The 22,788-nt window shown below is 41.7% G+C and overlaps 2 long non-coding RNA genes across 2 annotated transcripts; both read left to right on the forward strand.

Moving 5' to 3' along the window:
• The first annotated feature begins 81 nt into the window (after positions 1–81).
• Positions 82–555, forward strand: LOC119719509. Its single transcript, XR_005269959.1, has 3 exons — positions 82–122; positions 282–323; positions 518–555. It is a non-coding gene; the product is annotated as an uncharacterized LOC119719509 (long non-coding RNA).
• A 2,093-nt stretch (positions 556–2,648) lies between these two features.
• On the forward strand, positions 2,649–3,117 carry LOC119719515. Its single transcript, XR_005269965.1, has 3 exons — positions 2,649–2,689; positions 2,849–2,890; positions 3,080–3,117. It is a non-coding gene; the product is annotated as an uncharacterized LOC119719515 (long non-coding RNA).
• Positions 3,118–22,788: the final 19,671 nt, after the last annotated feature.

Consider the following 22,788-nt stretch of genomic DNA (forward strand, 5'->3'; position numbering starts at 1 on the left):
CAATGAAATATTCTAGCTAGGATATTTTAACGACAATTGAATAATATCATTTTCTAATCCGTTCCTCTTCTTGTCTTTTACAGAAATAACGACCACAACTCCGGCTGCAACGACGACTAAAGGTAAACATCCTTCGTTTTCCGGCAAAACAAATATTGCACGAAAAAGAGTAGTGCATGTCAAGATTTTTAGATGGCATTCTCTGTACAGATCAACAGTCACTGGCGCGAAATTGTACCCTGAAAACACTCACAATGTTGTATTTTTCTCTCCTTAAACAGTTGTGACAACAACTACCCAGACCTCTACATCCACCACAGCAGGTATGCGTTGTTGTTGTTGTTGTTGTTGGGTTTTTTTTCGGGGGGGGGGGGTAATTTGCATTTTCCCGATACTTTTGGTGAGATGGCTTTTGCATTCTCTATTCAAAGTACTTGATTGACCGCGGTTTATTTCCCAACTCCAACTAATTTCAATTCCAACAACATTCTGATATTCTGAATGTCTTTCTTTCAAGGATACTGTATGGAGGCAATGGACGGCGAGCAAGGACTTGAGAGTAGCCGTTCTACAACTCCAGCGTCTGAAGATCAGTCAACTGATATCAACGCTGATAAACCTTGGACATTCGAGCTACAGTCCAATCCTGAGGACAACCGCGACCAAAACCCCAAACTGGACGTCAAGTTTAACACCGAAGTCCAAGTGCACGCCTTGAAGCTCCAGGGAGACAGCGACCAATCCCAAACGGTCCGAATAATTTCGTTGGTCCGGGATCGATCAACCCAAATTTACACTGATGTGCTGGATTCCTCGGGCAAACCACTCGTAAGTTTTTCCATAAGCTTCATCAATCAAAAGACCATTATCATGTTGCACCCATTTCATTGCTTCCATTAAAATCAATGTAACCAAAGCGGGGCTGGAAGGAAAAATAGTCTGGTTCCTTTTTGCACTACGATAACCTAGAATTTAAAAAAAAATTGGGTATATACCTCTCGATTCATGTCCTAAATACCCAAATCTTGCAAACCTCTGTAACTAAATGAAATTTGTGTTTTCTTGCCCAGATTGTCGAGGCCACCCTGAATGGTAGAAGGCCTGTGACTGCAATCTTGCCTACTCCAGTGACTAGAATCGAAGAACTTCGACTGGAGATTCTGTCAATTGACACAGAGGACTCCGGAAGTTTGCGTGTTGATTTCCTGGGTTGCATGGAAGGTACGTCTTGATACTCAAGCTCAGATCGATTCTCCATTGGCATTTTTTCTGTAACCGCAAAGGGTTCTAAATGAAATTTTAAAAGACAATTGAATAATATCATTTTCTAATCCGTTCTTCTTCTTGTCTTTTACAGAAATAACGACCACAACTCCGGCTGCAACGACGACTAAAGGTAAACATCTTTCATTTTCCGGCAAAACAAATATTGCACGAAAAAGAGTAGTGCATGTCAAGATTTTTAGATGGCATTCTCTTACAGATCAACAGTCACTGGCGCGAAATTGTACCCTGAAAACACTCACAATGTTGTTTTTTCTCTCCTTAAACAGTTGTGACAACAACTACCCAGACCTCTACATCCACCACAGCAGGTATGCGTTGTTGTTGTTGTTGTTGTTGTTGTTGTTGGGGTTTTTTTCGGGTTGGGGGTATTTGCATTTTCCAGATACTTTTGGTGAGATGGCTTTTGCATTCTCTGTTCAAAGTACTTGATTGACCGCGGTTTATTTCCAAACTCCAACTCATTTCAATTCCAACAACATTCTGATATTCTGAATGTCTTTCTTTCAAGGATACTGTATGGAGCCAATGGACGGCGAGCAAGGACTTGAGAGTAGCCGTTCTACAACTCCAGCGTCTGAAGATCAGTCAACTGATATCAACGCTGATAAACCTTGGACATTCGAGCTACAGTCCAATCCTGAGGACAACCGCGACCAAAACCCCAAACTGGACGTCAAGTTTAACACCGAAGTCCAAGTGCACGCCTTGAAGCTCCAGGAAGACAGCGACCAATCCCAAACGGTCCGAATAATTCCGTTGGTCCGGGATCGATCAACCCAAATTTACACTGATGTGCTGGATTCCTCGGGCAAACCACTCGTAAGTTCTTCCATAAGCTTCATCAATCAAAAGACCATTATCATGTTGCACCCATTTCATTGCTTCGGTTAAAATCAATGTAACCAAAGCGGGGCTGGAAGGAAAAATAGTCTGGTTCCTTTTTGCACTACGATAACCTAGAATTTAAAAAAAAATTGGGTATATACCTCTCGATTCATGTCCTAAATACCCAAATCTTGCAAACCTCTGTAACTAAATGAAATTTGTGTTTTCTTGCCCAGATTGTCGAGGCCACCCTGAATGGTAGAAGGCCTGTGACTGCAATCTTGCCTACTCCAGTGACTAGAATCGAAGAACTTCGACTGGAGATTCTATCAATTGACACAGAGGACTCCGGAAGTTTGCGTGTTGATTTCCTGGGTTGCATGGAAGGTACGTCTTGATACTCAAGCTCAGATCGATTCTCCATCGGCATTTTTTCTGTAACCGCAAAGGCGTCTCAATGAAATATTCTAGCTAGCATATTTTAAAGACAATTGAATAATATCATTTTCTAATCCGTTCCTCTTCTTGTCTTTTACAGAAATAACGACCACAACTCCGGCTGCAACGACGACTAAAGGTAAACATCCTTCGTTTTCCGGCAAAACAAATATTGCACAAAAAAGAGTAGTGCATGTCAAGATTTTTAGATGGCATTCTCTGTACAGATCAACAGTCACTGGCGCGAAATTGTACCCTGAAAACACTCACAATGTTGTATTTTTCTCTCCTTAAACAGTTGTGACAACAACTACCCAGACCTCTACATCCACCACAGCAGGTATGCGTTGTTGTTGTTGTTGTTGGGGTTTTTTTCGGGTGGGGGGTAATTTGCATTTTCCCGATACTTTTGGTGAGATGGCTTTTGCATTCTCTATTCAAAGTACTTGATTGACCGCGGTTTATTTCCCAACTCCAACTAATTTCAATTCCAACACCATTCTGATATTCTGAATGTCTTTCTTTCAAGGATACTGTATGGAGGCAATGGACGGCGAGCAAGGACTTGAGAGTAGCCGTTCTACAACTCCAGCGTCTGAAGATCAGTCAACTGATATCAACGCTGACAAACCTTGGACATTCGAGCTACAGTCCAATCCTGAGGACAACCGCGACCAAAACCCCAAATTGAACGTCCAATTCAACACAAAGGTTGAAGTACATGCCTTGAAGCTGCAGGGAAATACAAATGAAAGTCCAGAAGTTAGAATCATCCTGACGGTATTTTATAGCAACTCTCAATCTTTCAGTGATGTACTGGACTCCTCTGGCAAGCCATTGGTTAGTGCAGCAATTTCTTTTTTGGTAGAGATTTCTCGAAATGAATTGGTAAATTTGAATTCAAGCTGAAGTGGAAAAAAATTGTTCGAAAGTCATTGGAATTCAGAGATTCTTGTTTTTTAACTGACAGATTCAAGAGGTGACTCTTAATGGTCAAAGGCCTGTAACTCTTATCTTGCCCTCTCCGGTGACCGGGATCAAACAACTGCGACTTGAGATCTTGTCCATTGGAGACAGTGACGAGGGAAGTTTGCGCGTTGATTTCCTGGGTTGCAGAGAAGGTATGTGAAGATGGGCTACATTTTTTACTGATTTATGATATTATTACTAGATTTACTGCATGTATATTTCGACTTGAGATGTGCAAACAGATTCATATTCCCATTTTGAATCTGCTTTTCTTTTTTCTATCCAAGCAGAAGCTTCAACCACTACTCCAGCAGCAACAACTACACGCAAATGTTCAGTCATTCCATTATTAACCTCGTGTGAAGCGAAGAATCCAATAACAGTTGATGAATGAAGAATAATGAATAATGCATTACAGATTAATTTATGGATTTTACTTAATATATGTGTCGTGTCATAATGTGATAAACCTAAAGGTTGATATAAATGTATTTTCTTCGTTAACTCAGGTCGTCCTGGAGGGTCTGATATTAAAACAACAACACGGCCAACGCGACCAGGTATGTATTAAATTTTGAGGATTTAAGACATTTCTGCTGGTGTATTATCAGTCATGAGATGTATGTTTCATATTATACATATGTATATATTATATAATACCCTGGTGAGAAATAATGAAATGTCCTTGTATAGTAAAACCCGAGTTTTCGTGGCGTATCCCCTGATGAAGGTGAACGCATGGAAAGCTCAGGTATTACTAACTGGTGAGCACTGTTTTAATTTTATCATTTATATGTTTAGATAATATTAGAAATTGGATGCTCCCTAAAATAACCTCTAAATAGTCCAAAAGCGTTATTCGATTCTATAACTTTGGCAAAACACTCACAATGTTGTATTTTTCTCTCCTTAAACAGTTGTGACAACAACTACCCAGACCTCTACATCCACCACAGCAGGTATGCGTTGTTGTTGTTGTTGTTGGGGTTGGGGTTCTTTTTCGGGTGGGGGGTATTTGCATTTCCCGATACTTTTGGTGAGATGGCTTTTGTATTCTCTGCTCAAAGTACTTGATTGACCGCGGTTTATTTCCAAACTCCAACTCATTTCAATTCCAACAACATTCTGATATTCTGAATGTCTTTCTTTCAAGGATACTGTATGGAGGCAATGGACGGCGAGCAAGGACTTGAGAGTAGCCGTTCTACAACTCCAGCGTCTGAAGATCAGTCAACTGATATCAACGCTGATAAACCTTGGATATTCGAGCTACAGTCCAATCCTGAGGACAACCGCGACCAAAACCCCAAACTGGACGTCAAGTTTAACACCGAAGTTCAAGTGCACGCCTTGAAGCTCCAGGGAGACAGCGACCAATCCCAAACGGTCCGAATAATTCCGTTGGTCCGGGATCGATCAACCCAAATTTACACTGATGTGCTGGATTCCTCGGGCAAACCACTCGTAAGTTTTTCCATAAGCTTCATCAATCAAAAGACCATTATCATGTTGCACCCATTTCATTGCTTCCATTAAAATCAATGTAACCAAAGCGGGCCTGGAAGGAAAAATAGTCTGGTTCCTTTTTGCACTAGGACAACCTAGAATTTAAAAAAAAAATGGGTATATATCTCTCGATTCTGTCCTCAATATCCAAATCTTGCAAACCTCTGTAACTAAATGAAATTTGTGTTTTCTTGCCCAGATTGTCGAGGCCACCCTGAATGGTAGAAGGCCTGTGACTGCAATCTTGCCTACTCCAGTGACTAGAATCGAAGAACTTCGACTGGAGATTCTGTCAATTGACACAGAGGACTCCGGAAGTTTGCGTGTTGATTTCCTGGGTTGCATGGAAGGTACGTCTTGATACTCAAGCTCAGATCGATTCTCCATCGGCATTTTTTCTGTAACCGCAAAGGCGTCTCAATGAAATATTCTAGCTAGCATATTTTAAAGACAATTGAATAATATCATTTTCTAATCCGTTCCTCTTCTTGTCTTTTACAGAAATAACGACCACAACTCCGGCTGCAACGACGACTAAAGGTAAACATCCTTCGTTTTCCGGCAAAACAAATATTGCACAAAAAAGAGTAGTGCATGTCAAGATTTTTAGATGGCATTCTCTGTACAGATCAACAGTCACTGGCGCGAAATTGTACCCTGAAAACACTCACAATGTTGTATTTTTCTCTCCTTAAACAGTTGTGACAACAACTACCCAGACCTCTACATCCACCACAGCAGGTATGCGTTGTTGTTGTTGTTGTTGGGGTTTTTTTCGGGTGGGGGGTAATTTGCATTTTCCCGATACTTTTGGTGAGATGGCTTTTGCATTCTCTATTCAAAGTACTTGATTGACCGCGGTTTATTTCCCAACTCCAACTAATTTCAATTCCAACACCATTCTGATATTCTGAATGTCTTTCTTTCAAGGATACTGTATGGAGGCAATGGACGGCGAGCAAGGACTTGAGAGTAGCCGTTCTACAACTCCAGCGTCTGAAGATCAGTCAACTGATATCAACGCTGACAAACCTTGGACATTCGAGCTACAGTCCAATCCTGAGGACAACCGCGACCAAAACCCCAAATTGAACGTCCAATTCAACACAAAGGTTGAAGTACATGCCTTGAAGCTGCAGGGAAATACAAATGAAAGTCCAGAAGTTAGAATCATCCTGACGGTATTTTATAGCAACACTCAATCTTTCAGTGATGTACTGGACTCCTCTGGCAAGCCATTGGTTAGTGCAGCAATTTCTTTTTTGGTAGAGATTTCTCGAAATGAATTGGTAAATTTGAATTCAAGCTGAAGTGGAAAAAAATTGTTCGAAAGTCATTGGAATTCAGAGATTCTTGTTTTTTTAACTGACAGATTCAAGAGGTGACTCTTAATGGTCAAAGGCCTGTAACTCTTATCTTGCCCTCTCCGGTGACCGGGATCAAACAACTGCGACTTGAGATCTTGTCCATTGGAGACAGTGACGAGGGAAGTTTGCGCGTTGATTTCCTGGGTTGCAGAGAAGGTATGTGAAGATGGGCTACATTTTTTACTGATTTATGATATTATTACTAGATTTACTGCATGTATATTTCGACTTGAGATGTGCAAACAGATTCATATTCCCATTTTGAATCTGCTTTTCTTTTTTCTATCCAAGCAGAAGCTTCAACCACTACTCCAGCAGCAACAACTACACGCAAATGTTCAGTCATTCCATTATTAACCTCGTGTGAAGCGAAGAATCCAATAACAGTTGATGAATGAAGAATAATGAATAATGCATTACAGATTAATTTATGGATTTTACTTAATATATGTGTCGTGTCATAATGTGATAAACCTAAAGGTTGATATAAATGTATTTTCTTCGTTAACTCAGGTCGTCCTGGAGGGTCTGATATTAAAACAACAACACGGCCAACGCGACCAGGTATGTATTAAATTTTGAGGATTTAAGACATTTCTGCTGGTGTATTATCAGTCATGAGATGTATGTTTCATATTATACATATGTATATATTATATAATACCCCTGGTGAGAAATAATGAAATGTCCTTGTATAGTAAAACCCGAGTTTTCGTGGCGTATCCCCTGATGAAGGTGAACGCATGGAAAGCTCAGGTATTACTAACTGGTGAGCACTGTTTTAATTTTATCATTTATATGTTTAGATAATATTAGAAATTGGATGCTCCCTAAAATAACCTCTAAATAGTCCAAAAGCGTTATTCGATTCTATAACTTTGGCAAAACACTCACAATGTTGTATTTTTCTCTCCTTAAACAGTTGTGACAACAACTACCCAGACCTCTACATCCACCACAGCAGGTATGCGTTGTTGTTGTTGTTGTTGGGGTTGGGGTTCTTTTTCGGGTGGGGGGTATTTGCATTTCCCGATACTTTTGGTGAGATGGCTTTTGTATTCTCTGCTCAAAGTACTTGATTGACCGCGGTTTATTTCCAAACTCCAACTCATTTCAATTCCAACAACATTCTGATATTCTGAATGTCTTTCTTTCAAGGATACTGTATGGAGGCAATGGACGGCGAGCAAGGACTTGAGAGTAGCCGTTCTACAACTCCAGCGTCTGAAGATCAGTCAACTGATATCAACGCTGATAAACCTTGGATATTCGAGCTACAGTCCAATCCTGAGGACAACCGCGACCAAAACCCCAAACTGGAAGTCAAGTTTAACACCGAAGTTCAAGTGCACGCCTTGAAGCTCCAGGGAGACAGCGACCAATCCCAAACGGTCCGAATAATTCCGTTGGTCCGGGATCGATCAACCCAAATTTACACTGATGTGCTGGATTCCTCGGGCAAACCACTCGTAAGTTTTTCCATAAGCTTCATCAATCAAAAGACCATTATCATGTTGCACCCATTTCATTGCTTCCATTAAAATCAATGTAACCAAAGCGGGCCTGGAAGGAAAAATAGTCTGGTTCCTTTTTGCACTAGGACAACCTAGAATTTAAAAAAAAAATGGGTATATATCTCTCGATTCTATCCTCAATATCCAAATCTTGCAAACCTCTGTAACTAAATGAAATTTGTGTTTTCTTGCCCAGATTGTCGAGGCCACCCTGAATGGTAGAAGGCCTGTGACTGCAATCTTGCCTACTCCAGTGACTAGAATCGAAGAACTTCGACTGGAGATTTTGTCAATTGACACAGAGGACTCCGGAAGTTTGCGTGTTGATTTCCTGGGTTGCATGGAAGGTACGTCTTGATACTCAAGCTCAGATCGATTCTCCATCGGCATTTTTTCTGTTACCGCAAAGGCGTCTCAATGAAATATTCTAGGTGGGATATTTTAAAGACAATTAAATAATATCATTTTCTAATCCGTTCTTCTTCTTGTCTTTTACAGAAATAACGACCACAACTCCGGCTGCAACGACGACTAAAGGTAAACATCCTTCGTTTTCCGGCAAAACAAATATTCCACGAAAAAGAGTAGTGCATGTCAAGATTTTTAGATGGCATTCTCTGTACAGATCAACAGTCACTGGCGCGAAATTGTACCCTGAAAATACTCACAATGTTGTTTTTTTTCTCTCCTTAAACAGTTGTGACAACAACTACCCAGACCTCTACATCCACCACAGCAGGTATGCGTTGTTGTTGTTGTTGTTGGTGGTGTTTTTTTCGGGGGGGGGGGATGATTTGCATTTTCCCGATACTTTTGGTGAGATGGCTTTTGCATTCTCTATTCAAAGTACTTGATTGACCGCGGTTTATTTCCAAACTCCAACTCATTTCAATTCCAACAACATTCTGATATTCTGAATGTCCTTCTTTCAAGGATACTGTATGGAACCAATGGACGGCGAGCAAGGACTTGAGAGTAGCCGTTCTACAACTCCAGCGTCTGAAGATCAGTCAACTGATATCAACGCTGATAAACCTTGGACATTCGAGCTACAGTCCAATCCTGAGGACAACCGCGACCAAAACCCCAAACTGGAAGTCAAGTTTAACACCGAAGTTCAAGTGCACGCCTTGAAGCTCCAGGGAGACAGCGACCAATCCCAAACGGTCCGAATAATTCCGTTGGTCCGGGATCGATCAACCCAAATTTACACTGATGTGCTGGATTCCTCGGGCAAACCACTCGTAAGTTTTTCCATAAGCTTCATCAATCAAAAGACCATTATCATGTTGCACCCATTTCATTGCTTCCATTAAAATCAATGTAACCAAAGCGGGCCTGGAAGGAAAAATAGTCTGGTTCCTTTTTGCACTAGGACAACCTAGAATTTAAAAAAAAATGGGTATATATCTCTCGATTCTATCCTCAATATCCAAATCTTGCAAACCTCTGTAACTAAATGAAATTTGTGTTTTCTTGCCCAGATTGTCGAGGCCACCCTGAATGGTAGAAGGCCTGTGACTGCAATCTTGCCTACTCCAGTGACTAGAATCGAAGAACTTCGACTGGAGATTTTGTCAATTGACACAGAGGACTCCGGAAGTTTGCGTGTTGATTTCCTGGGTTGCATGGAAGGTACGTCTTGATACTCAAGCTCAGATCGATTCTCCATCGGCATTTTTTCTGTTACCGCAAAGGCGTCTCAATGAAATATTCTAGGTGGGATATTTTAAAGACAATTAAATAATATCATTTTCTAATCCGTTCTTCTTCTTGTCTTTTACAGAAATAACGACCACAACTCCGGCTGCAACGACGACTAAAGGTAAACATCCTTCGTTTTCCGGCAAAACAAATATTCCACGAAAAAGAGTAGTGCATGTCAAGATTTTTAGATGGCATTCTCTGTACAGATCAACAGTCACTGGCGCGAAATTGTACCCTGAAAATACTCACAATGTTGTTTTTTTTCTCTCCTTAAACAGTTGTGACAACAACTACCCAGACCTCTACATCCACCACAGCAGGTATGCGTTGTTGTTGTTGTTGTTGGTGGTGTTTTTTTCGGGGGGGGGGATGATTTGCATTTTCCCGATACTTTTGGTGAGATGGCTTTTGCATTCTCTATTCAAAGTACTTGATTGACCGCGGTTTATTTCCAAACTCCAACTCATTTCAATTCCAACAACATTCTGATATTCTGAATGTCCTTCTTTCAAGGATACTGTATGGAACCAATGGACGGCGAGCAAGGACTTGAGAGTAGCCGTTCTACAACTCCAGCGTCTGAAGATCAGTCAACTGATATCAACGCTGATAAACCTTGGACATTCGAGCTACAGTCCAATCCTGAGGACAACCGCGACCAAAACCCCAAACTGGACGTCAAGTTTAACACCGAAGTCCAAGTGCACGCCTTGAAGCTCCAGGGAGACAGCGACCAATCCCAAACGGTCCGAATAGTTCCGTTGGTCCGGGATCGATCAACCCAAATTTACACTGATGTACTGGATTCCTCGGGCAAACCACTCGTAAGTTTTTCCATAAGCTTCATCAATCAAAAGACCATTATCATGTTGCACCCATTTCATTGCTTCCATTAAAATCAATGTAACCAAAGCGGGGCTGGAAGGAAAAATAGTCTGGTTCCTTTTGCACAAGGACAACCTAGAATTTAAAAAAAAATGGATATATACCTCTCGATTCATGTCCTAAATACCCAAATCTTGCAAACCTCTATAACTAAATGAAATTTGTGTTTTCTTGCCCAGATTGTCGAGGCCACCCTGAATGGTAGAAGGCCTATGACTGCAATCTTGCCTACTCCAGTGACTGGAATCGAAGAACTTCGACTGGAGATTGTGTCACTTGACACAGAGGACTCCGGAAGTTTGCGTGTTGATTTCCTGGGTTGCATGGAAGGTACGTCTTGATACTCAAGCTCAGATCGATTCTCCATTGGCATTTTTTCTGTAACCGCAAGGCTTCTCAATGAAATATTCTAGCTAGGATATTTTAAAGACAATTGAATAATATCATTTTCTAATCCGTTCCTCTTCTTGTCTTTTACAGAAATAACGACCACAACTCCGGCTGCAACGACGACTAAAGGTAAACATCTTTCGTTTTCCGGCAAAACAAATCTTGCGCGAAAAAGAGTAGTGCATGTCAAGATTTTTAGATGGCATTCTCTGTACAGATCAACAGTCACTGGCGCGAAATTGTACCCTGAAAACACTCACAATGTTGTATTTTTCTCTCCTTAAACAGTTGTGACAACAACTACCCAGACCTCTACATCCACCACAGCAGGTATGCGTTGTTGTTGTTGTTGGGGGGGGGGGGTTTCGGGGGGGGGGGGGTAATTTGCATTTTCCCGATACTTTTGGTGAGATGGCTTTTGCATTCTCTATTCAAAGTACTTGATTGACCGCGGTTTATTTCCCAACTCTAACTCATTTCAATTCCAACAACATTCTGATATTCTGAATGTCTTTCTTTCAAGGATACTGTATGGAACCAATGGACGGCGAGCAAGGACTTGAGAGTAGCCGTTCTACAACTCCAGCGTCTGAAGATCAGTCAACTGATATCAACGCTGATAAACCTTGGACATTCGAGCTACAGTCCAATCCTGAGGACAACCCTGACCAAAACCCCAAACTGGACGTCAAGTTTAACACCGAAGTCCAAGTGCACGCCTTGAAGCTCCAGGGAGACAGCGACCAATCCCAAACGGTCCGAATAATTCCGTTGGTCCGGGATCGATCAACCCAAATTTACACTGATGTGCTGGATTCCTCGGGCAAACCACTCGTAAGTTTTTCCATAAGCTTCATCAATCAAAAGACCATTATCATGTTGCACCCATTTCATTGCTTCCATTAAAATCAATGTAACCAAAGCGGGGCTGGAAGGAAAAATAGTCTGGCTCCTTTTTGCACTACGATAACCTAGAATTTAAAAAAAAAATGGGTATATACCTCTCGATTCATGTCCTAAATACCCAAATCTTGCAAACCTCTGTAACTAAATGAAATGTGTGTTTTCTTGCCCAGATTGTCGAGGCCACCCTGAATGGTAAAAGGCCTGTGACTGCAATCTTGCCTACTCCAGTGACTAGAATCGAAGAACTTCGACTGGAGATTTTGTCAATTGACACAGAGGACTCCGGAAGTTTGCGTGTTGATTTCCTGGGTTGCATGGAAGGTACGTCCTGATACTAAAGATTAGATCAATTCTCTATCCGCATTTTAAACAAAATTGAATGATTTCTTTTTCCAATTCGGTTTTTTATTTTATCTTTTACAGAAATAACGACCACAACTCCGGCCGCAACGACGACTAAAGGTAACCATTTTCGTTGTCGCAAAATATTGCAAGAAAAAGAGTAGTGATTTGTAGATTGCATTCTCTATGCTGATAAACAGTCTATGTACGGCACTGTCTGCTGAAAACACTCATTATGTTGTCTTTCTCTCTTTAAACAGTTGTGACAACAACTACCCAGACCTCCACATCCACCACAGCAGGTATGAGTTGTTTGTTTTGGAGTTTTATTTGTGTTTCCCCGATACATTTGGTTAGATGGTTTTTACATTGTCCATTAGAATAGCATTTCATTGATCAGGTTTCATTTTCAAAATCCAACCCATTTTAAATTTAACAACATTTTGATATTCTGAATTTTTTTTCAAGGATACTGTATGGAGCCATTGGACGGCGAGCAAGGACTTGAGAGTAGCCGTTCTACAACTCCAGCATCTAAAGATCAGTCAACTGATATCAACGCTGACAAACCTTGGACATTCGAGCTACAGTCCAATCCTGAGGACAACCGCGACCAAAACCCCAAATTGAACGTCCAATTCAACACAAAGGTTGAAGTACATGCCTTGAAGCTGCAGGGAAATACAAATGAAAGTCCAGAAGTTAGAATCATCCTGACGGTATTTGATAGCAACACTCAATCTTTCAGTGATGTACTGGACTCCTCTGGCAAGCCATTGGTTAGTGCAGCAATTTCTTTTTGGTAGGGATTTCTCGAAATGAATCGGTAAATTTGAATTCAAGCTGAAGTGGAAATAAAATTGTTCGAAAGTCATTGGAATTCAGAGATTCTTGTTTTTTAACTCACAGATTCAAGAGGTTACTCTTAATGTTCAAAGACCTGTAACTCTTATCTTGCCCTCTCCGGTGACCGGGATCAAACAACTGCGACTTGAGATCTTGTCCATTGGAGACAGTGACGAGGGAAGTTTGCGCGTTGATTTCCTGGGTTGCAGAGAAGGTACGTGAAGATGGGCTACTTTCTTTACTGATTTATGATATTATTACTAGATTTACTGCATGTATATTTCGACTTGAGATGTGCAAACAGATTCATATTCCCATTTTGAATCTGTTTTTCTTTTTTCTATCCAAGCAGAAGCTTCAACCACTACTCCAGCAGCAACAACTACACGTAAATTTTCAGTCATTCCATTATTAACCTCGTGTGAAACGAAGAATCCAATAACAGTTGATGAATGAAGAATAATGAATAATGCATTACAGATTAATTGATGTATTTTACTTAATATATGTGTTGTGTCATAATGTGATAAACCTAAAGGTTGATATAAATGTATTTTCCTCGTTAACTCAGGTCGTCCTGGAGGGTCTGATATTGAAACAACAACACGGCCAACGCGACCCGGTATGTATTACATTTTGAGGATTGAAGACATTTCTGCTGGTGTATTATCAGTCATGAGATGTATGTTTCATATTATACATATGTATATATTATATAATACCCCTGGTGAGAAATAATGAAATGTCCTTGTATAGTAAAACCCGAGTTTTCGTGGCGTATCCCCTGATGAAGGTTGAACGCATGGAAAGCTCGGGTATTACTAACTGGTGAGCACTGTTTTAATTTTATCATTTATATGTTTCGATAATATTTGAAATTGGATGCTCCCTAAAATAACCTCTAAATAGTCCAAAAGCGTTATTCGATTCTATAACTTTGGCATCTACTCGGTGCACAGTGGTCGTTAACTTCAATCAGATACATCGATGCTGGTAGTAAGATGAAAAGAAAATTCCATAAGTAACCTCACGTTACTTACAGGTTTGCTTCAATGCTTTTGTTTCTGTACTTTTGGTATCTCTTTTAATGAACATTTAACTACGATCGTATCAATTCCTTGGTTACAGCAGCAGCAACAATAAACAAAATGTTCAGTCATTCTATTTTTTACCAGTTAGAAAGAAAGAAAAAAGATAACCATTGATGATCGCAAAATAATTTATTCATTACCCTCAATACATCTTTTGTATCATATCGTAAAATGTTTATATATATATATGTGTATTGTCGTCGTTAACTCAGGTCGTCCTGGCGGTGAAACAACAACAACTCAATGTAAACAATTAAGCTTTTCCGTTATTTAAATCTTGAATAATAAAAATAGCCCGTGGAATGAGGAGAACATAAAATACGCATTAATACTTAACAATAATATATTGCATCCGACAATTCTACTTCCAACAAACACTTGAGCTGACCTCCTTATGATTTACTCTCTAAACAGTTGTGCCAACAACCACCCAGACCTCCTATACTATGAAATACTATGTACTTAAATATTTCCATTCCTCTTCTCATTTACAGAAATAACCACCACAACCCCAGCGGCAACTACTACCAAAGGTAAACATTGATTTGGACTTTGTGCGACACAGGATTGGTTGAAATCACACGTGACACTGCATGTAATGACGTTTTAAATAGCATCGTCCGTGCTTACTAAGGGTCCCTGGCATGAAATTCTCTCCTGAGATACACTCACGTTCTTGTCTTTTTCTCTTTAAACAGTTGTGACAACAACCACCCAGACCTCCACATCCACAACAGCAGGTATGCATTGATGCTTTGACTTTGCGTCTGACGTGGCTTTTAGATTCTCTACTTAACAGCACTTGTCAGTCAAGAGTAGTACAAGTTTCAAAATCCAACCATAGTCAATCTGACAACACTCTCACATTCTGAATGTCTTTCCTTCAAGGATACTGTATGGAGCCAATGGACGGCGAGCAAGGACTTGAGAGCAGCCGTTCTACAACTCCAGCTTCGGAGGATCAGTCAACTGATATCAACGCTGATAAACCCTGGACATTCCAGCTACAGTCCAATCCTGAGGACAACCGCGACCAAAACCCCAAACTGGACGTCAAGTTTAACACTGAGGTTCAAGTGCAAGCCTTGAAGCTCCAGGGAGATACCGACCAATCCCAAACTGTTCGAATTATTCCGTCGGTTCGGGATCCATCAACCAATGCTTACACTGATGTTCTGGATTCCTCGGGCAAACCACTCGTAAGTTATTCAATACTCTTCGTCAAATCAAATCCGTCTTTAACATACCGGTCCAACTAGAATGACATATAAGTGGCTATAACTCTCACCCTGTGCCCCAAGTACTTCAATCGCTCAAGCCCGTCTAACTGAAAGGCGTGCCAAAAAATAACGCACTTGCTTCTCTTCTCCCAGATTGTCGAGGCCACCCTGAATGGTAGAAGGCCCGTGGTTGCGATCTTGCCCACTCCAGTGACTAGAATTGAAGAACTTCGACTGGAGATTTTGTCAATTGACAAGGACGACTCCGGAAGTCTGCGTGTTGATTTCCTGGGTTGCATGGAAGGTGTGTTAATTAGGATTCTCAACCCTTCAACGATTTTTCATCACGATCTATTTTATTTAAAAAGACTTCCCAACCCTTCTCAATATTATAGGTTCGAGAAATACTATGTACTTAAATATTTCCATTCCTCTTCTCATTTACAGAAATAACCACCACAACTCCAGCGGCAACTACTACCAAAGGTAAACATTGATTTGGACTTTGTGCGACACAGGATTGGTTGAAATCACACGTGACACTGCATGTAATGACGTTTTAAATAGCATCGTCCGTGCTTACTAAGGGTCCCTGGCATGAAATTCTCTCCTGAGATACACTCACGTTCTTGTCTTTTTCTCTTTAAACAGTTGTGACAACAACCACCCAGACCTCCACATCCACAACAGCAGGTATGCATTGATGCTTTAACTTTGCGTCTGACGTGGCTTTTAGATTCTCTACTTAACAGCACTTGTCAGTCAAGAGTAGTACAAGTTTCAAAATCCAACCATAGTCAATCTGACAACACTCTCACATTCTGAATGTCTTTCCTTCAAGGATACTGTATGGAGCCAATGGACGGCGAGCAAGGACTTGAGAGCAGCCGTTCTACAACTCCAGCTTCGGAGGATCAGTCAACTGATATCAACGCTGATAAACCCTGGACATTCCAGCTACAGTCCAATCCTGAGGACAACCGCGACCAAAACCCCAAACTGGACGTCAAGTTTAACACTGAGGTTCAAGTGCAAGCCTTGAAGCTCCAGGGAGATACCGACAAATCCCAAACTGTTCGAATTATTCCGTCGGTTCGGGATCCATCAACCAATGCTTACACTGATGTTCTGGATTCCTCGGGCAAACCACTCGTAAGTTATTCAATACTCTTCGTCAAATCAAATCCGTCTTTAACATACCGGTCCAACTAGAATGACATATAAGTGGCTATAACTCTCACCCTGTGCCCCAAGTACTTCAATCGCTCAAGCCCGTCTAACTGAAAGGCGTGCCAAAAAATAACGCACTTGCTTCTCTTCTCCCAGATTGTCGAGGCCACCCTGAATGGTAGAAGGCCCGTGGTTGCGATCTTGCCCACTCCAGTGACTAGAATTGAAGAACTTCGACTGGAGATTTTGTCAATTGACAAGGACGACTCCGGAAGTCTGCGTGTTGATTTCCTGGGTTGCATGGAAGGTGTGTTAATTAGGATTCTCAACCCTTCAACGATTTTTCATCACGATCTATTTTATTTAAAAAGACTTCCCAACCCTTCTCAATATTATAGGTTCGAGAAATACTATGTACTTAAATATTTCCATTCCTCTTCTCATTTACAGAAATAACCACCACAACTCCAGCGGCAACTACTACCAAAGGTAAACATTGATTTGGACTTTGTGCGACACAGGATTGGTTGAAATCACACGTGACACTGCATGTAATGACGTTTTAAATAGCATCGTCCGTGCTTACTAAGGGTCCCTGGCATGAAATTCTCTCCTGAGATACACTCACGTTCTTGTCTTTTTCTCTTTAAACAGTTGTGACAACAACCACCCAGACCTCCACATCCACAACAGCAGGTATGCATTGATGCTTTGATTTTGCGTCTGACGTGGCTTTTAGATTCTCTACTTAACAGCACTTGTCAGTCAAGAGTAGTACAAGTTTCAAAATCCAACCATAGTCAATCTGACAACACTCTCACATTCTGAATGTCTTCCCTTCAAGGATACTGTATGGAGCCAATGGACGGCGAGCAAGGACTTGAGAGCAGCCGTTCTACAACTCCAGCTTCGGAGGATCAGTCAACTGATATCAACGCTGATAAACCCTGGACATTCCAGCTACAGTCCAATCCTGAGGACAACCGCGACCAAAACCCCAAACTGGACGTCAAGTTTAACACTGAGGTTCAAGTGCAAGCCTTGAAGCTCCAGGGAGATACCGACAAATCCCAAACTGTTCGAATTATTCCGTCGGTTCGGGATCCATCAACCAATGCTTACACTGATGTTCTGGATTCCTCGGGCAAACCACTCGTAAGTTATTCAATACTCTTCGTCAAATCAAATCCGTCTTTAACATACCGGTCCATTTAGAATGACATATAAGTGGCTTTAACTCTCACCCTGTGCCCCAAGTACTTCAATCGCTCAAGCCCGTCTAACTGAAAGGCGTGCCAAAAAATAACGCACTTGCTTCTCTTCTCCAAGATTGTCGAGGCCACCCTGAATGGTAGAACGCCCGTGGTTGCGATCTTGCCCACTCCAGTGACTAGAATTGAAGAACTTCGACTGGAGATTTTGTCAATTGACAAGGACGACTCAGGAAGTCTGCGTGTTGATTTCCTGGGTTGCATGGAAGGTGTGTTAATTAGGATTCTCAACCCTTGAACGATTTTCATCACGATCTATTTTATTTAAAAAGACTTCCCAACCCTTCTCAATATTATAGGTTCGAGAAATACTATGTACTTAAATATTTCCATTCCTCTTCTCATTTACAGAAATAACCACCACAACTCCAGCGGCAACTACTACCAAAGGTAAACATTGATTTGGACTTTGTGCGACACAGGATTGGTTGAAATCACACGTGACACTGCATGTAATGACGTTTTAAATAGCATCGTCCGTGCTTACTAAGGGTCCCTGGCATGAAATTCTCTCCTGAGATACACTCACGTTCTTGTCTTTTTCTCTTTAAACAGTTGTGACAACAACCACCCAGACCTCCACATCCACAACAGCAGGTATGCATTGATGCTTTGATTTTGCGTCTGACGTGGCTTTTAGATTCTCTACTTAACAGCACTTGTCAGTCAAGAGTAGTACAAGTTTCAAAATCCAACCATAGTCAATCTGACAACACTCTCACATTCTGAATGTCTTCCCTTCAAGGATACTGTATGGAGCCAATGGACGGCGAGCAAGGACTTGAGAGCAGCCGTTCTACAACTCCAGCTTCGGAGGATCAGTCAACTGATATCAACGCTGATAAACCCTGGACATTCCAGCTACAGTCCAATCCTGAGGACAACCGCGACCAAAACCCCAAACTGGACGTCAAGTTTAACACTGAGGTTCAAGTGCAAGCCTTGAAGCTCCAGGGAGATACCGACAAATCCCAAACTGTTCGAATTATTCCGTCGGTTCGGGATCCATCAACCAATGCTTACACTGATGTTCTGGATTCCTCGGGCAAACCACTCGTAAGTTATTCAATACTCTTCGTCAAATCAAATCCGTCTTTAACATACCGGTCCATTTAGAATGACATATAAGTGGCTTTAACTCTCACCCTGTGCCCCAAGTACTTCAATCGCTCAAGCCCGTCTAACTGAAAGGCGTGCCAAAAAATAACGCACTTGCTTCTCTTCTCCAAGATTGTCGAGGCCACCCTGAATGGTAGAACGCCCGTGGTTGCGATCTTGCCCACTCCAGTGACTAGAATTGAAGAACTTCGACTGGAGATTTTGTCAATTGACAAGGACGACTCCGGAAGTCTGCGTGTTGATTTCCTGGGTTGCATGGAAGGTGTGTTAATTAGGATTCTCAACCCTTGAACGATTTTTCATCACGATCTATTTTATTTAAAAAGACTTCCCAACCCTTCTCAATATTATAGGTTCGAGAAATACTATGTACTTAAATATTTCCATTCCTCTTCTCATTTACAGAAATAACCACCACAACTCCAGCGGCAACTACTACCAAAGGTAAACATTGATTTGGACTTTGTGCGACACAGGATTGGTTGAAATCACACGTGACACTGCATGTAATGACGTTTTAAATAGCATCGTCCGTGCTTACTAAGGGTCCCTGGCATGAAATTCTCTCCTGAGATACACTCACGTTCTTGTCTTTTTCTCTTTAAACAGTTGTGACAACAACCACCCAGACCTCCACATCCACAACAGCAGGTATGCATTGATGCTTTGATTTTGCGTCTGACGTGGCTTTTAATTCTCTACTTAACAGCACTTGTCAGTCAAGAGTAGTACAAGTTTCAAAATCCAACCATAGTCAATCTGACAACACTCTCACATTCTGAATGTCTTCCCTTCAAGGATACTGTATGGAGCCAATGGACGGCGAGCAAGGACTTGAGAGCAGTCGTTCTACAACTCCAGCTTCGGAGGATCAGTCAACTGATATCAACGCTGATAAACCCTGGACATTCCAGCTACAGTCCAATCCTGAGGACAACCGCGACCAAAACCCCAAACTGGACGTCAAGTTTAACACTGAGGTTCAAGTGCAAGCCTTGAAGCTCCAGGGAGATACCGACCAATCCCAAACTGTTCGAATTATTCCGTCGGTTCGGGATCCATCAACCAATGCTTACACTGATGTTCTGGATTCCTCGGGCAAACCACTCGTAAGTTATTCAATACTCTTCGTCAAATCAAATCCGTCTTTAACATACCGGTCCAACTAGAATGACATATAAGTGGCTATAACTCTCACCCAGTGCCCCAAGTACTTCAATCGCTCAAGCCCGTCTAACTGAAAGGCGTGCCAAAAAATAACGCACTTGCTTCTCTTCTCCCAGATTGTCGAGGCCACCCTGAATGGTAGAAGGCCCGTGGTTGCGATCTTGCCCACTCCAGTGACTAGAATTGAAGAACTTCGACTGGAGATTTTGTCAATTGACAAGGACGACTCCGGAAGTCTGCGTGTTGATTTCCTGGGTTGCATGGAAGGTGTGTTAATTAGGATTCTCAACCCTTCAACGATTTTTCATCACGATCTATTTTATTTAAAAAGACTTCCCAACCCTTCTCAATATTATAGGTTCGAGAAATACTATGTACTTAAATATTTCCATTCCTCTTCTCATTTACAGAAATAACCACCACAACTCCAGCGGCAACTACTACCAAAGGTAAACATTGATTTGGACTTTGTGCGACACAGGATTGGTTGAAATCACACGTGACACTGCATGTAATGACGTTTTAAATAGCATCGTCCGTGCTTACTAAGGGTCCCTGGCATGAAATTCTCTCCTGAGATACACTCACGTTCTTGTCTTTTTCTCTTTAAACAGTTGTGACAACAACCACCCAGACCTCCACATCCACAACAGCAGGTATGCATTGATGCTTTGACTTTGCGTCTGACGTGGCTTTTAGATTCTCTACTTAACAGCATTTGTCAGTCAAGAGTAGTACAAGTTTCAAAATCCAACCATAGTCAATCTGACAACACTCTCACATTCTGAATGTCTTTCCTTCAAGGATACTGTATGGAGCCAATGGACGGCGAGCAAGGACTTGAGAGCAGCCGTTCTACAACTCCAGCTTCGGAGGATCAGTCAACTGATATCAACGCTGATAAACCCTGGACATTCCAGCTACAGTCCAATCCTGAGGACAACCGCGACCAAAACCCCAAACTGGACGTCAAGTTTAACACTGAGGTTCAAGTGCAAGCCTTGAAGCTCCAGGGAGATACCGACAAATCCCAAACTGTTCGAATTATTCCGTCGGTTCGGGATCCATCAACCAATGCTTACACTGATGTTCTGGATTCCTCGGGCAAACCACTCGTAAGTTATTCAATACTCTTCGTCAAATCAAATCCGTCTTTAACATACCGGTCCATTAGAATGACATATAAGTGGCTATAACTCTCACCCTGTGCCCCAAGTACTTCAATCGCTCAAGCCCGTCTAACTGAAAGGCGTGCCAAAAAATAACGCACTTGCTTCTCTTCTCCCAGATTGTCGAGGCCACCCTGAATGGTAGAAGGCCCGTGGTTGCGATCTTGCCCACTCCAGTGACTAGAATTGAAGAACTTCGACTGGAGATTTTGTCAATTGACAAGGACGACTCCGGAAGTCTGCGTGTTGATTTCCTGGGTTGCATGGAAGGTGTGTTAATTAGGATTCTCAACCCTTCAACGATTTTTCATCACGATCTATTTTATTTAAAAAGACTTCCCAACCCTTCTCAATATTATAGGTTCGAGAAATACTATGTACTTAAATATTTCCATTCCTCTTCTCATTTACAGAAATAACCACCACAACTCCAGCGGCAACTACTACCAAAGGTAAACATTGATTTGGACTTTGTGCGACACAGGATTGGTTGAAATCACACGTGACACTGCATGTAATGACGTTTTAAATAGCATCGTCCGTGCTTACTAAGGGTCCCATGGCATGAAATTCTCTCCTGAGATACACTCACGTTCTTGTCTTTTTCTCTTTAAACAGTTGTGACAACAACCACCCAACCTCCACATCCACAACAGCAGGTATGCATTGATGCTTTGACTTTGCGTCTGACGTGGCTTTTAGATTCTCTACTTAACAGCATTTGTCAGTCAAGAGTAGTACAAGTTTCAAAATCCAACCATAGTCAATCTGACAACACTCTCACATTCTGAATGTCTTTCCTTCAAGGATACTGTATGGAGCCAATGGACGGCGAGCAAGGACTTGAGAGCAGCCGTTCTACAACTCCAGCTTCGGAGGATCAGTCAACTGATATCAACGCTGATAAACCCTGGACATTCCAGCTACAGTCCAATCCTGAGGACAACCGCGACCAAAACCCCAAACTGGACGTCAAGTTTAACACTGAGGTTCAAGTGCAAGCCTTGAAGCTCCAGGGAGATACCGACAAATCCCAAACTGTTCGAATTATTCCGTCGGTTCGGGATCCATCAACCAATGCTTACACTGATGTTCTGGATTCCTCGGGCAAACCACTCGTAAGTTATTCAATACTCTTCGTCAAATCAAATCCGTCTTTAACATACCGGTCCAACTAGAATGACATATAAGTGGCTATAACTCTCACCCTGTGCCCCAAGTACTTCAATCGCTCAAGCCCGTCTAACTGTAAGGCGTGCCAAAAAATAACGCACTTGCTTCTCTTCTCCCAGATTGTCGAGGCCACCCTGAATGGTAGAAGGCCCGTGGTTGCGATCTTGCCCACTCCAGTGACTAGAATTGAAGAACTTCGACTGGAGATTTTGTCAATTGACAAGGACGACTCCGGAAGTCTGCGTGTTGATTTCCTGGGTTGCATGGAAGGTGTGTTAATTAGGATTCTCAACCCTTCAACGATTTTTCATCACGATCTATTTTATTTAAAAAGACTTCCCAACCCTTCTCAATATTATAGGTTCGAGAAATACTATGTACTTAAATATTTCCATTCCTCTTCTCATTTACAGAAATAACCACCAC

This window comes from Patiria miniata, unplaced genomic scaffold (genome assembly GCF_015706575.1).
Source record: "Patiria miniata isolate m_02_andy unplaced genomic scaffold, ASM1570657v1 HiC_scaffold_8, whole genome shotgun sequence".
In the NCBI taxonomy this organism is placed as follows: domain Eukaryota; kingdom Metazoa; phylum Echinodermata; class Asteroidea; order Valvatida; family Asterinidae; genus Patiria; species Patiria miniata.